General features: G+C 39.3%; 1 protein-coding gene across 4 annotated transcripts in view; it reads right to left on the reverse strand.

The window, feature by feature from the left end:
* The window catches only part of Plcl2 (phospholipase C like 2), a 191,235-nt gene that overhangs the window by 109,257 nt on the left and 66,670 nt on the right, over nt 1-15,308 (reverse strand). Inside the window, exon 2 of one of the 4 annotated variants that reach the window (XM_021243923.2) lies at nt 252-346. The exons of the other annotated variants lie outside the window; for them this stretch is intronic. The gene's annotated coding sequence lies outside the window, so the exon portion shown is untranslated. The remainder of the gene's footprint in view (nt 1-251; nt 347-15,308) is intronic. 4 annotated transcript variants of the gene reach the window in all.

Consider the following 15,308-nt stretch of genomic DNA (forward strand, 5'->3'; position numbering starts at 1 on the left):
GGCCAGGGCCAGGGATTTAGCTCAGTGGTTTCGCTGCCTGCTGCACAAGCGCAAGGACCCGAGTTTGATCCCTGGTACCTACCAAAAAAAAAAAAAATACCATGGCCAAATGGATTAAAAGAAAAAAATATCCTTTCCTCCTAAATGTGCCTGGCTTTGCTACTCAAGCCCATCTACTGAAGAAATGGGAAACTAAGTTCAACCAATTCCAACATAGTACAAAGAGGAGACTCTATGGCAGTAGTTGTTACCTTTTTAAAGCCTTTAATGAAAAATCCTTATTTAACTTGATTTCTTCAACCTAGTAGAACTTCCATCAGATCCCAGGCCTGATAAAGACATGGTCCTGTGGGTTAATAAAATATCCATGTTCAGCGAGTCCTTTTACATTTTTATCAAAATCCTTTTGAAATACACAGCTAATAATATCATTTATATGGCCAGCTATCATCATAGTATGTTGCTTGTAGAAATACTACATTTACTTCAATTTTCAATTTGAATGAAAGTTGTTTGTGCTGTCCTTTACATAAAGCTAAATAGTGCTTTAAAATTTTTCACAAAGGGGCCAGGGATGTAGCTCAGTGCTACTGTGCCTGCCTTGCAAGCACAAGGTCCCGAGTTCAATCCCGGTACCAGAAAAAAAAAGTTCACAACGGTAATTATGAACATTTAAACTTTGAGGAAAAAGAAAAAAGAGTATACATGAATCAAGTTTATCTTACTACTTTTTAAAAGATACTAAAGTTACAGTTTACTTTTCTCTGGAGGCATTTGTCTCTTCAGTCTTTTAAAAATTTATTGACATATTTTGAGTTTTATTTTGTGTCAGTTTTTCACATACTGTCCAATTCCAAACACAGATCTTTAAGCTGCAACATAGTCACTTGAGTGAAGTCTGTGTTAATAAATGTCACATTTTCAGTAATTCAATAATGCTATAAAAATAACAAATTTCCTATCACTGACAACCTGCCACTTGGTGAAATAATTAATTTTCTACCTTAACACGTGACTTTCATTCACTTTGTAAATATTTATTGACTCATCTGCCATCACCAGACACTGAGGGGCCTGGGGTTACTGAGCAGAACTCATCCCATGCCTGTCAGCACAGTGCCAGGGGCTCCCAGGTAGCCTTTCTGCCTTTGAACAAATACATATAGGAAGACCAGGAGCAGGGCACACACGCCTGACAGACCGACCTGAATTCTAGCTCTCCCTGCTTGTAGCAGATGACTTTAGGCTACTAGATTTGTCTGCTGGGGTCATTGACTCTTCTGTCACATGCGGTAATAATTTACTCTGCAGGGGTGCTGTGAGAGTCAAACAAAATAATGAGGGAAAGGGAAAAAATATCTGTCAATCAGACCTCACAAATGTCAGACTTCTTCCTCTCTTTCCTCTTAAAAACACACAGCTTTCTATAGTAAATGGTCATTCTACTTCTAAAACAGTCATAGATGAACTATAAATCCTAAACATGTTAGTTTTATCAATTATTCAGCAATTCTATATAATAAGGGATCTTGGTAACTTTGGTCACCAGCTTGAGCCCCCATTCTGAGTTTCTCTGACAGGTAAGCCTGTTTGGGTTAAACGCCATGTTATCACATGTTCTCCCTTCACTAGAGCTTTAAGAACTGTTCTGTTGTCCTCAAAACTAAAGCTAAAGCACCCGCAAGGATGAGGCCTTTTCATCTGTCGGGGATTCCCACAGAGCTGTGGGCTCAGGAAAGAACAAGCAGAGTGAACTACTGCAAAGGTCAGGCCCCGGTAAGGTGATCCCTTGCTCACCTTGCAGGAATCCCATGCTACTCCCCTGTAGGGATTACCTGCCACCTGCTACAAAGACATCCAGCACTAGGGAGACTAGGAAAATTGTCCACAGTGACAAAAACGTAATCTCAACATTGTCAACACTGACCAAGTATACTGTTTACTTCAAAGCTAAGACAGCCTATTCTGTTTTCTACTGTAGTGTTTAGTTTAATTCAATAAATACTTATTAAGCACTGGGAGCCAGGCACTGTGAAAGTACTGTTCTAAAAACGCTTACTATAGAGTAGAGACGGGAGAAATAAACAGTTTCAAAACAACATGATTAGAAGCCAAGATAGAAATGTGATCAGGGAGCTATGACACCCTGAGTGGAGCCATAATTCCCAGCCTAAAGGTTCAGAGAAACCTTCCCACGGACCCCTAAATCTTCATATACAGAGGTCAAGTTACTACACCCTCAAATAAAGACAATGAGAGAATTCCACAAAAAGTTCTCTGTTAACAATGCAATCATACATTCAGAAACCAGAGAAATTAACCCTCTTGCATTTGTACTTCAGGAAAACAGTTAACTTTAGCTTCTTTCAAGTACCTGTTATCTATTTATCCCTAAAATTATTAGGGATGGGTCTGATTCTTAAATAACCCTCACATCATAAGCTTTATTTTCATTGGTGACATCTTCCACATCAATCATGAACTAAGATTAATTTCATTTTCTACTTTATGGAGATCAAAAGCCAAGTAGCTTAACCAAAAGAGGCAAACCCTGAGAAAATTCACATAGAAACAAAAAATTAACACCCCTGCTCACAAAGAACCGGGAAAAGTATTTATTACTTAATAATATCTTACTTCCCCTAAAGTCCAGAACTTGATAAACAATTACAAGTCTACTAAATAGAATCACTAAGTGAAGAAGAGAGAATGAAATAAGAAAAATAGCTAGTGGCAAGTTAATTTTATTCTTAAAATTGAAAGATCTTTATTTCATCCTTAAACATATCAAAAATTTAAACCAACTTAGCTCTACTTAGATAATCTCTGTTTTTTACTAAAATAGGAATCAATACCTTTCTGTGGGGGCTGATTATTTAAGCTCTGCATCTTAGAAATGATACACTCTCTACATACTGAAGAACCAAAAGGTATAATACCATGGCTGCTGGCAGAACAACAGAATAATGCCATTTCTTGGGTGTAAATAGCAATTTACTTAAATGGCTGAAAATAAATAGTTTTCATGTTTGACTAAGCATCTTCACAATACACAGAAAAATGTAGTTTGCTGCTGACCCACACTGAGGTATGAAATCATTACTCTTGAAAATATGACTGCAAAATGAAAGCCTTAGGCATGTCCCCCATTCATTAAGGAACAAAAATCTACTCAAATGAGACAAATGTTTCAGGATACTTTCCTGGATAAAGTAGAAAAGATCTTCACAATGAGAATACTTTTGTCCTCATTAAAATCCCCTGAGTTTAAGATCATCATAAATAGCTTTATAAAGCTAGTAAACTTAATGGTGGACAATTATTGCCACTGCATGTGGTTAGAGCATAGTTCTAAAGACACTGATTTTCTTATCCCATAAGGGCTACTTTATCTCTACAAATCACTTGGCTCTGCTTTGAACAATGGCCAGAAATTATAGACTTTTTAAACTTGGTTAGTCATTTTATAAATCCAAAAGAGAATGGATTACACACTGGCTACATGATGACAAGTTGAACCCTGAAGAAAACAAAAAACATTCTTTAACAACAGCTCTGCTAAATATATGTTCAAAGGGAAAACCATATGTAATAATGAGCATGGTTACGTGCAAGGAATGAGACTGAGTGGTTTTTCAAAATGTCCTTTGATATATACAAATTTAAAGACAAAAATATGCTATTGAGAGGGAAGAACAATTCAAACCAGAGCTTTCTAATAGTACATTAACCAATCATTATGGGGGGGGGTGTTACCAGATAGGCATGTCACCACTGAGCTAAATCCCCACCCCAAGCCAATCATTATTTACATAAAATACAAGAAGATATGTGTGAAGCCACAGTTAAATTGAAATAAAAACACTCATGAAGTCAGTTTACTTTTGTCATTAACAAAAAGGAAATTCCACTTCTAGAAACCTCCAAGAATATGGCTTTTTTTCTTTTAAATAAAATCTATAGCTGTAGAACAACTTCTCTCCATTGAATAAAGGAAAAAGAAGAGTTTGGGAATGGAGCAGGTATGTTCAATACTGTTAAGAAGTCACATCCCTAAGCCAGCTGTGGTGCTGCACACCTGTAATCCCAGAACTCAGGAGGGAGAAGCAGGAAGATCACCATGAGTTTGAGGCCAGCCTGGGCTACACAGTGATAAGGCAGGTGAGACACCAGGGGCTCTCAGGTAACAGAGGAAAGGGAGGACACAACTACTAGACACTAAATACTAAATTAAATGAAGAAGGCCCAAGCAACATCCCAGTCCAATTTCTGTTTCTGACTCTTGCATCTCAATTCAAAATAGTTGGACAAAAAAAAAAAAAAGGCTGGACAACCCTTTACACAGAGGTATGCATTCCTGCCTGGGTTTTGTGCACATTCCAGGGTTACTACGTGGATGATGGCAAACACCATCCTTCCACCTAAATGGACAAAGACCTCACGGAAGGAAAAGAAGACAAAAGTGGCAAGCCCTGTGACTTACTGGCTCAGAAACGCTCACAGAATTCTAAGGGGAATAAACCGTTCCTGAAAGCTTCAAAATACTTATTAAACCGCTAAAATGGCAAAGAGGACAAACGCTCAATAAAGCAAAAAAACAACAGTGAAGAACAAGTCTTAATTCTACAATAGGGGGAAAGAGCTATGCGGTTATATATTCACTACAGCTGGACAGGAAGACATGAGCTGTTTCCTAAGTGCCATGAACTTTTCAAGTTCTGGGTGTTTAGACAAAAGCATATGCATTCTCTGTTTCGGATAGTTCTCTTTGTGTCACTTCTGTAAGACGAAACTATTAACCAGAAAACATATTTTTAGCAATGTCTTCCCTGTCTATTCACAAAGAATCTGAAGTGACCGACGGTTACAGCGTCGAAGAGGATACTTTAAGATGAAGAAAGTACTCAGTGGTTCCGCTGCCTGCCTCGCAAGCACAAGGACTCAAGTTCAATCACCGTTCCAAAAAAAAAGATGAAGAAAGTAGAATCTCTGAAAGGAGCTTGTGGATGAGATGTCATCACATTCCTGAGTGAATAAACTTCTATAGTTAGATATTGAATTTTTGTGTCAGAGAAATTACAAATGATACATCTTTTCTCATCCAGCAAAATTAAGCAATCAAAAGTATCTGCAGAGACTTTCAAAAGCAAATTCAAAGGTGCAATTTTATGCTTCTTGTATAAAGAGCACTGTGAAATAAAGTAGTGGAAACTACTTCTAAGGCAAGAGAACCTTAAAGATGTGAAAGCCAGTAATTAACCTTCTGGTATAGTCTTTGACCATACTGCAATCAAAACATAAATCTTTCAAAAGATGTTCCTACAGACATGAAGATAGAATAAATACAACTGAGCTAAATAACCACAGTCACAGAAAACTTCACTTCCACTTTAAACTCCCAACAATATCTCACTAATAGTTAAATTATTCATTCCTTCCTAAACAATGAAAACGATGATGGAGTCACAATTTTAGTCATGAGATTATTATTGGCTCTTTCTTTTTCCCTCAATATAAAACTTTAAAGCCTGTCATGAGATTCTGAAAAGCAAAAATTAACTAATGTAAGATTCACATGAATTCAAATGGATAGAAAACTGGGGGAAACATGTATTTTTCACTTTTGATACTTGATCAATATCTTTCAGTATTATAATATTCAATGGACATATTTCCAAAAAGTAAAAAGTACGAAAGTCATAATTGAGAGAGAGCTGACAAACTTTACTTCTCAAAGTAGTATTTAAAATTAAACTAAATTTCAAATAGAGTTCATATGTACAAAACACAGTGGGACAAGAGAGGAATATATATCCTTGAGGACTAAAAGAAACAAGAGTTCATGCCTCTAATTTAACTGAGGCTTTTAATCAGACAATAAATGTGGCCTATAAAGCATAAATCACATCATCTGCTGATACTGAAATATCAGTCAAGTTTAGAGATCACTATCTGGAATTACAATGATCCAAAGGCTTATTATCCTGAAGTCAATAGCCAACAAGAACAACAAAACAAACTGCTGGTGCTGTGAATGTGTAAACAGTCCAAAAATAAGACTACATCATTTTCTTTACAATTATTTTTTCTTGACAATTATGCTTTTTTGGCTAATATCTCTGCATCTACTGAAAATGCTAAAAAAAGAACAAGGGCTGATTAAAAGAAAATTACACATGAGCTTCCTATGCTTTGGCAAAGGGCAAGAGCCTCCTTGCTCACTGCCAACAAAACTTCCCTAATGTGAAAAGACTCATTTTCAATAAGTCTCCATCATTTACATTTGTTGCTAGGATTCTGGGATTGTTGCATTGACACAATGTCCTCTGGCATCTGAGCATGCCAATGCCTCTATGGTGAGCAAACTAATGAGCTTATAAGAATGTCCTTACATCATTACATCCCCAAGAACACTGTGGCTGCCAGTACCCTCCCTTGAGAACATTCTTCTCCCTTTTAGAGGCGATAGCGAGTCTAGACCCAAACTCATTGAACTCCGAAAGAAACGAAGGCAGGCTCCTGGCCACCTCTTTCTGTTACCCATTATATCTTTTCTACTTCTTCCCTCTGCTCATCCTGTGCGACTAGGAGTCCAAAGTGGCAGCTCATTGAAATAGAACTGTGAGTAACAGGAAAAATAATAAAGTTTCAGATTTCTACCACTGGCTACCAGAGCAAAAAACATCTTTAATGAGTTTGATGAAAATGGGGCTCACAGGTAAAGACATCACAAATAATTTTTAATCTGTCCTGCAGTCACTCATTTTAAACCTTCAATCATTTTTTAAAAAACTGTCCTCTTACAGACAATTAAAGAGAGAAGGCTGTCATTTCTTCTTTCATCCTCTGACTGCAAAGCTTCAGTTTGTCCAGAAACTGGATAATGGGCTCAAAATAATGTACTGGCTGAATAAATTCTTAACATATGCATGGCTTTGTCTCTGAATGTGTTTACCCAAAATTCAGATGCTGAAACCTAATCATCAATGAGATAACATTCTGAGGTAGGGCCTTTAGGATATGATCAGTCCCTTATGAAGAGAACAAAGACCTTTCTTTAAAAAAAAAAGAGCCCAAGGAAGCCCTGCTGGCCACTTCTAAATTTAAGAATGCAGCCAAAAGACATTATCACCTTTGAAACTGAAGGCAGCCCTTCATCAGATACCAAATCTGCTGGTGCCTTCATCCTGGACATCTCTGCCTCCAGAACTATGAAAAATAAAGTTCTACTCTATATAAGTCACTCAGTTTATGGTACTTTGTTATATCAGCCCAAATGGATTACGTATGTACCAAACATAATACAGGTTTTACTTCATTAATGCCTGTGAAGTACTAAGCAGGGGCACAATCTGGAATGAGACACAGACTCTATCCTGTTAGCTTATAGACTGAGGTTGTAAGAAATACACAAGTGCTGTGTCCTAAGAGAGATTTATGGAGGTCGGTGATGTTCTGAACACAGAGAAGGTCTATGGAATAATGTATCCAAATGGGTAAAAATGGAAGGAACCAGCAAGAAAGGACGTTTCTGAAAGGAACACTGTAAGAGTGAAAATGTTCCTGGGGTAACTATGAAGGGTGGCTAGTCTGAAGTAGCTTCAGTGCAGGCTGTGGGAGGGGAACAGTGAGAGCTAAGGTGGAAAGGTAAGATAAGATTAATCACAGGAACTATGAATGTTAGCAGGGAGTAAGCATTTATAGGACTATGTTCTAGGATAACCTAATTTGAAATCATTTCCTTCTAACCTTGCGAGGGGGGGGGTTATACATCATAATGTAACATGATGTGAAATAATTCACTCAACAAACACATATTCAATGGCTTTTTCAACACCTACCACAATGCCTACATCAATTTAGAAGACTTCAATATTTTTTGAATCAATAATGTCTATTATGTAACAGATTCAGTACTAAGGTCTGAGACACCATGGAGCCATTAAGATGAACAGATGCAAATTATAACACCTTAAGGTGCTTCCATCTATTCAGATGGTCCTCAACCAAGGATGGAGATTCTGGCTGGCACCAATGAGGGCAATCTTTGTAGAACAGAGTGATCTAAAATATGTCAACTACCCTGGTGTCACCTAGTCCATATGGGCCAATGGAAGAATGAATGGTCAAGAAGTAGCTAAAAGCAGAAGTAAACAAGCCTCTCAAGTAAGGATAACACTCTCCTCTCCCTCCATCTCTCCACTACATATTCCTTTACATTTATGTAAGGAAAGGAAGTTTACCTAATGAATTTCCCTCTCCTGGGAGATGACAGCGCTGCCTGGGCACTGTTGTTATGGTTATTTTACAGTGTCAATTTGGTTATTTTTAATGTGTCAACTTGGTGTCAATGGTTATTTCTATGGTGTCAATTTGGCTATATTCTAATGTACAGCTATAGTTTTTGCTGGTGAAACACTAGATGTTGCTGTGGAAATATTTTTAAGATGTGATCAACATTTATAATAAACTGAATTTAAGCAAAGCAGATTAGCCTCCATTACGTGGGTTGGCCTTGTCCTGTCAGGTGAAGGCCTTAAGAATCAAGACTAAGGGCCAGGGATTTACCTCAGTTGCACCATGCATGGCTGCCTCACAAGCACAAGGTCCTGAGTTTGATCCCCAGTACAGGGTGGGGGTGGGGGTGATCAAGAATGAAGTTTCTTCAAGACAAAACCCTTCCGCCGGACAGCAATACAAAAACCTGCCTGAGTTTCTGGCCTCTGAAGTTAAGACTGAAACATCAAAACTTACTGAATCTCCAGCCTGCTGTCAGCTTGTCCCACAGGTTTTGGATACACTAGCTTCCACAAATGAGTGAGTCAATCCGTTCATGAAAAATTTCTCTCTGTCTACACTGAGAGAGAGAGAGAGAGAGAGAGAGAGAGAGAGAGAGAGAGAGTTCTGTTTCTCTTCTCTTTGGAGAACTATAATACAATTGGCAACTGGATTATGGCCTCTGTCTTAGTTACTCTGTCATCACTGAGACTCAATACCTAGCACCTGTAACTTAAAGGGAAGAGAGGTTTACTTTGGTTCAGTTTATAGAGGTTTCAGTCCATAGTCTCGGCTGGCTCCATAGCAGAGAAGAAACAGCTCAAGGCATGGCAGCCAGGAAACAGAAAGAGATCAAGGGAAGAGAAAGGGAGATACATCCTTCCTGGCCCCACATACCCAGTGCCCGCCTCCTTCAACAAGGTTTCACCTTCCAACATCACATTTAGCTCAAAACTTATCAGTGGACTAATTCATTGATGAGTATCATAACCACATGATCCAATCAGCTCCCAAAGGCCCGACCCATAAACATACAAGGTTGGGGTGGGGGGATCCAGCCTCTTATATAAACACCCTCCTTTTTCTCAGTATCTGTTTGAGATGTCCATTTTGTTCCCTTGCTCATTTCTTTCTCAGACATAATCACTTGGGTGGATAAGGTTCAACTCTCCCCCATTTTCCCTACCAGTTCTTTCTAAACACAGTCTGCTCCAGCCAACCTAATAGAGGCTACTACCCAGCCATACCAGGTATGAGACAAGGAAAGCCAGGCTTCCTGAGAGACTGGTAGCCGCTTCCCTGCTGACAAATAGGGTCTGGAAGTAGACCGCTGTCCCAAGGCCAGGGCATGACACCCAGGATGAGCTGCCCATGTGCTCAGAGGAGTTTGGTCTGGCAGCTTCCCTGTCCTGATTCAGTCATTTTGGACTTCTGCCCGACTGGCCTCCAGACATTCAGCTAAGGGCACATCCTCCCTCCCCAGCCCAATCTCCAGCCAACTGGAAGAACCTCCATATATAATTCCAGTCACTCCCTGTGTCTGACTATCAAATGGCCCAGAAGCCTTGGCCTCTCAGATCTTTCTGGCAGTCTGAATCAACAAGAAAGCTACATCGTTCGGCCCCTGTAATTTGGGAGTTTGATCTTCAAAGGAATCCAAAAGTATTATAATGAAATCTCCTAAAAGCTATATTGCAGCTGTTTTTTTTTTTTTAATTTTATTTTTTGAGATAGAGTCTTGCTAAGTCACTATGTAGCTCAGGCTGGGCTTGAACTTGGGATCATTCTGCCTCAGTGACCCAGAATGTACACTAAACCTTTCAAAGAAGTCAAATCTCCCTACCTAAAAAAGCAAGGGCCTAAAGCCTGAGAGATTCCAGGCTTTACTGAGCTTCATCACAAGTAAATGAGCCAGGCATCAAATCCTAGCCTCAATTTCTCCTTATTACTCAGAAAAACCCACACTAAGACTTCCCTGGGGAATGAGTCCCAAATAAGCCCAGTGCTAAGTCTCTGTTCATGGAGGGCCAATGGAGACCTTTCAGAGGAAGGCAGTGGTCTTTGAGCCCATGGTAGAATTCTCCATGCCTCACTACCTCATCTGCACAAGCCATATCTGAAGTGAACACCTTTTCTCTACTTGAGTGAACCTTCTCACATTAGAAACCCATGATAAGAAAACAGGGGCAGGATCAGGACTGGGCCTAGATGGAACCAGGAGTCTCTGGAGGAATTCCACGCACCTGAGCCATAGACTTACACCCTTTTCATCCTTAAACGCTTAAGAGTTTCATGAGGACAATTTTTAAGACTATTCAATAAGTATCTATTATACAAAGTGAGACATAACTGCATTTTCAAAGGTATTATTAAATCTTAGTGCTATTGGCCAAAGACTTCAGACTCAGACTTCACGTAGCAAGTGATACAGAGCACAGAAAGATAACCATCATCCAAAACAGAAACAGTTAATGGAAGCAAGAAAGGTACAAAGTCTGTGGGGACTTGGGCAGAAGGGATCACAACACTCAGACGCAGGAGCCTGGAGCTCTCTAGAGAACACCTGACATTTCTTCAAGGTAATCTCAAAGATACCTCAATTTCCAGAGGTGGAAAAATGGGTGCTCAGCTCAGTGAGAGTGCCACCATCCATTTGCCAGAAGCCCGGGAACATTTCTGACCAATACACCTTTCCTATTGATGCTGCTTCCTAAATCGCAAACATATCCACTTCTTTCCTTTCCACCACCACACGTAGGAGTTTCTCCAAGGACCAGCCCTGCCCTCTAATCCCGTCTCACTACAGCCGTGGGATCTGAGCTTGATGCCTGCCTGCTCAGAGCTCTTTAACGCTCTCCCTTTCCTCTCTATCAAGATGGTCCACAAGGCTCCAGAAGGACTGTCCCCACCTCCCAAGTCCCACCTCCTGTCCTGCCTCAGTCTCTCCACCAACGCTCACCCTGACACTTCCCAAACTCCAACATCTACTGGCCCTTTGTCTATGCTGTTCTATTTGCTTGGAATACCTTCTCTCTTTGCTTAGTTTCAGACCAATTGGCATGAGCTGGATATTTATAGTAAGGTTTAATTCTCCAATTACATGTTTTCACAATACCATAAATCAGTCCTGTCTGACACTTACACTGTTGCAATTTTACATTTCCTCCTCTTGTTACGTGGGATGTTTGTCCCCCCACTAGATTATAACCTCCTTGATGGCAAGATCAGGACAATTTCTACTTGCTAGTGTCTACCACAGGGTAGGATACTTGGCAGATACTAAATAAAAGTTCACTGAATGGATGCATATACGTAAGTAATGAGCTCAAGGTCAAAACAGTGACAGTAACAGCAGTGACTGAAGCAATGACTCAGATTGAACTTCTTTCTTTTTATTTAGAAAGGCCCTTTTAATTCCTTTTCATGTCAGTTTTTCTTTTATTTTTCAGAAGTTTAAATTGTGTTTGCTCTCTTCACATTAGAATTTCATTCCATAAAATTTTTACAATATCAAGTTGTATCACTAATAGGCAATCCCACAGGGCAGGGTAAGGATTAGAAAAGTATCAGTGAACATACCCACTCCTTTAATTGTCTTCACTAATTATTTTTGGTTAGGTTATTAAAAACAATTGATTGAATGATTAATACTGAAGAACTATAACAGCATAAGACACAAACATGAAAGAACCTTGGGAAAATAGAAAGTTCTTAGATGGGGCTCCTGATTGCAATGAGAATTCAGAGAACTGAGGGGTAGGGTCACAGAGCACAGTGAGCAGCTAAGGTTGGCCATCACTCAAGGACAGAGGTGCCTTATACTGACCAGACCTTATCCAAATCTCTCTGCCAGCTTAGTACTCCATTTCAAGACTAAATCCAGTGAAAAATCTTTCAAAATAAATCTCCTTTGAAATAGTCTTTTCTATAGTATCCCTTCCTCTTCTTTACTCAACAACCTTCTATTCCCTATACATCAACCACTACAAGAAGAAAACGTACACTTAGCCCTGAGGAAAGTGCTACCTTCATCTGCCCCTGGCTTCCATGTGCCCTGAGAATCCCACAGCTTGTACACATCCTGGATCATTACTGACTGCCATTCACCCTGCTCATCAGTCCCAGATTCCTCCTGTCAGGAACATCCTAAAGCATTATCAACATGCCAAGAAAACAAAGCCCATTTGTACAAAGTGTTGCTCCTCAGCTGTGCACCACCAGGGTTGTCTCAAGTCTTTTCCTTTGCTACCTTTACCTGTCTTGGTCAATAGATAACTTTGTTTCCTTCATTCCAGAGAAGGCCAAGACTCTTCAAATTCCTACACAGGGGTTTCACATATTCTCTGTTCTCCTCTACCTGCTTCCCTATCCCAGCAACCTCAGTCTCACCTAATGATCTTATTTATTGCTTGACCCAGAACACAGAAGGTACCAGATAGGAATGCTTCCTTATCTCCCAGTTTGCCCCTTTCAGCTGCATTCTGGTTGGAAATGTCACCTCACTGTAGTCTAAGGCTAATAACCCTATTTGTGCTCTGGACCCCATTCCCTTCATACAGCCATCAAAGAAATATCACTCTGTCAAGTATTTTGACACTCTATCTCCCAAATCTTTATCCTCTACCTTGCCACCAGCCACTTCAGCATTAAACTTCCCCCCATCTTCTTTTCATCTTAAGAAGTTACTTTGACTTCATGCCTCACGTTTTATCTTTATATTGACATGTCTGTTTTCTCCAGTTAAGCTCTCAGAAGACTAGGAACTGTCTTATTCATTGTTGAATCTCAGTACTTAGCATGGCCTACACAAAGCAGGTATGTGTAACTAAGTGCTGAATAAATGAGTAGAATATATGGAACTGTGCAGTGGAAAAGCCTTTGGATTTGATATAAGAACACCAGCTGCTTCTCCCAGCCTCAACATTTACTAGGAATATAAGCAGGCCCTTGCTTTCTGTTGGTATCAATTATGAAGTGAAAGTTCTGACAAGGCTATCTCCACAGCCCCTTCAAGCATTAACAATTCTGTGATTCCAAAACTTCATGACATGCAACAATCGGTTGAAAGCGTTGGAAGGTTATCCTAACGACAGCAGCAGGCTCTCATCTCCACCAAAACAAAATGACATATACTTTAATGGCATATTTTTCATTCAGAAAACATTCTTTTTAATTCCAAGAATGTTAGATCCTGGTGAATGTTATTGGCAAAACCTTAGATAATATGTTCAGTATAGATGATTAAATTGTTTGAAATCTTACTTCCTTTTAAGTTTTCTCAACTTGCTAAGTATTCAAACTGTAATGCCCCAAAATTATTAACCATTAGTATTTATTAAAATTATTCTCTGTATATTAGCTGTCCTCAGATGGAATAGAGGAGAGTGATGTATATTTGCACCCTCAGGAAGCTTAAAGTACAGTTAAGAATATAAGATTAAAATATGTTTTAAGAAATGGTAGAAAAGGGCTGGGGATTTAGCTCAGTAGTTCTGCCCCCTTACTTGCAAGAGCAAGGTCCCTAGTTCAATCCCCGGTACCAAAAAGAATAGAACAGGACAGGACAGGACAGGACAGGACAAGAAAAGAAAAGAAAGGAAAAGAGAAGGAAAAGAAAAGAAAAGGTAGAAAACAGAAAGGCATCAGCAAAAGCTTTCAAGGGAAGGTGAGGCTTATGCCAGATGATTATTTATTTATTTAGACATGAATGGATAATATTCAGTCAAGCTATGGGATACAGACTTTCCATGTCGTTGATTCAGGGACTTTGGTGGTCCTCAAAAGTGAAGTAGGACTTAGAATGGAGTGAAGTATCTAACCCAACAAAGAGGACTTTTGTAATTGATGGCATGCAGAGAGAATACAGCTGACCAGATCTCAGGCAGTAGAAAAAAAGCGAATGGGAAACAGAGGGAAAGGAAAACTCCTAAGGTCCCAGGAGCTACAACCAATATCAAAGCAAACAAGGAATAGCTGGATGATTAATGGTTCAGTACATTGATGTTTAGGAAGTGTCACAAGACAATAATGATGCTGAGGGCCCAGGACAGGATGATGAGTGAGCTGACATAAAACAGCACATGAGTCTTAAATATTAATATGGTAGGATGATTTACAGGTGATGTCTAGATATTTCAGCTAAATCACTAGTAAAGATGGCATTATTTACAGAGATCAGAATGATGATGGTGATTTGTTGAAGCAAAGGATTCTAATGGACTAGTTTTATGGAGGAAATTATTTCTTTTCACCAAGAGAATCACAGGTGCTCAAGATAGAAAGATTATAGTACGACATCTAATTTTAAAAGTTCTGAACACAGATGGGATACAATAATGACAAGTAAGTATGCAAGGTTAGGACCATGATGAAGAAGGTGATGACTGCTGCCCTCCAAGGGAGAAAATACGAACAAAGAAGAGTACAGGCATGAATAGAGATGTGTGATGAATGCCTCCAGCCAGACTGTAGAAGGAAAAGTAATAAGCAGAATAATCAGCTATGAAGAAAATTAAGGTGGATAATGTGAGAAAAATCAGGAAGAAAAAAAAATTTTCATGGAAAGGCCAAATCAAGAAATAGAGAAAAGGAGACTTCTGAGTTTAAAGATCAAGGAACAGAAGAGCTGTCTGGCAGACTGGCTGAATAAAGACCATTTGGAAACCCTGGAGTGCGCATGACTAGTTTATGCAACATAATTTGTAGTAAAAAGGAATAAAAGAGAATAGGGATCAAGAGCCACCAAAAAATAGGGCAGGGAGTTTGAATTTTCAGGAAACGACCAAAGATTCTGGGGTGAATAAAGACAAACATGCAAGCAAAGGCTGTGATGGGTAAGAGCAAAGAATTAGCACTGAGGCAGAGTTGGAGAATGTTTTGCTCTACATTTGGATAACCTACATTTGGAGGTTCTGATGAAGCAAAGATGACCTAAGGTGTTGATAAGACTGAGTGGAGAAGTAAGGTAAGCTCTAGTAGTGGAAAAAAGGGTACAAAGATACCTAATCTGTCCTTACCTAATAAAGAGAAGA

Source organism: Heterocephalus glaber, unplaced genomic scaffold (assembly GCF_053883595.1).
Source record: "Heterocephalus glaber isolate CG9 unplaced genomic scaffold, H.glaber_assembly_v1.0 deba00001472, whole genome shotgun sequence".
NCBI lineage: Eukaryota > Metazoa > Chordata > Mammalia > Rodentia > Bathyergidae > Heterocephalus > Heterocephalus glaber.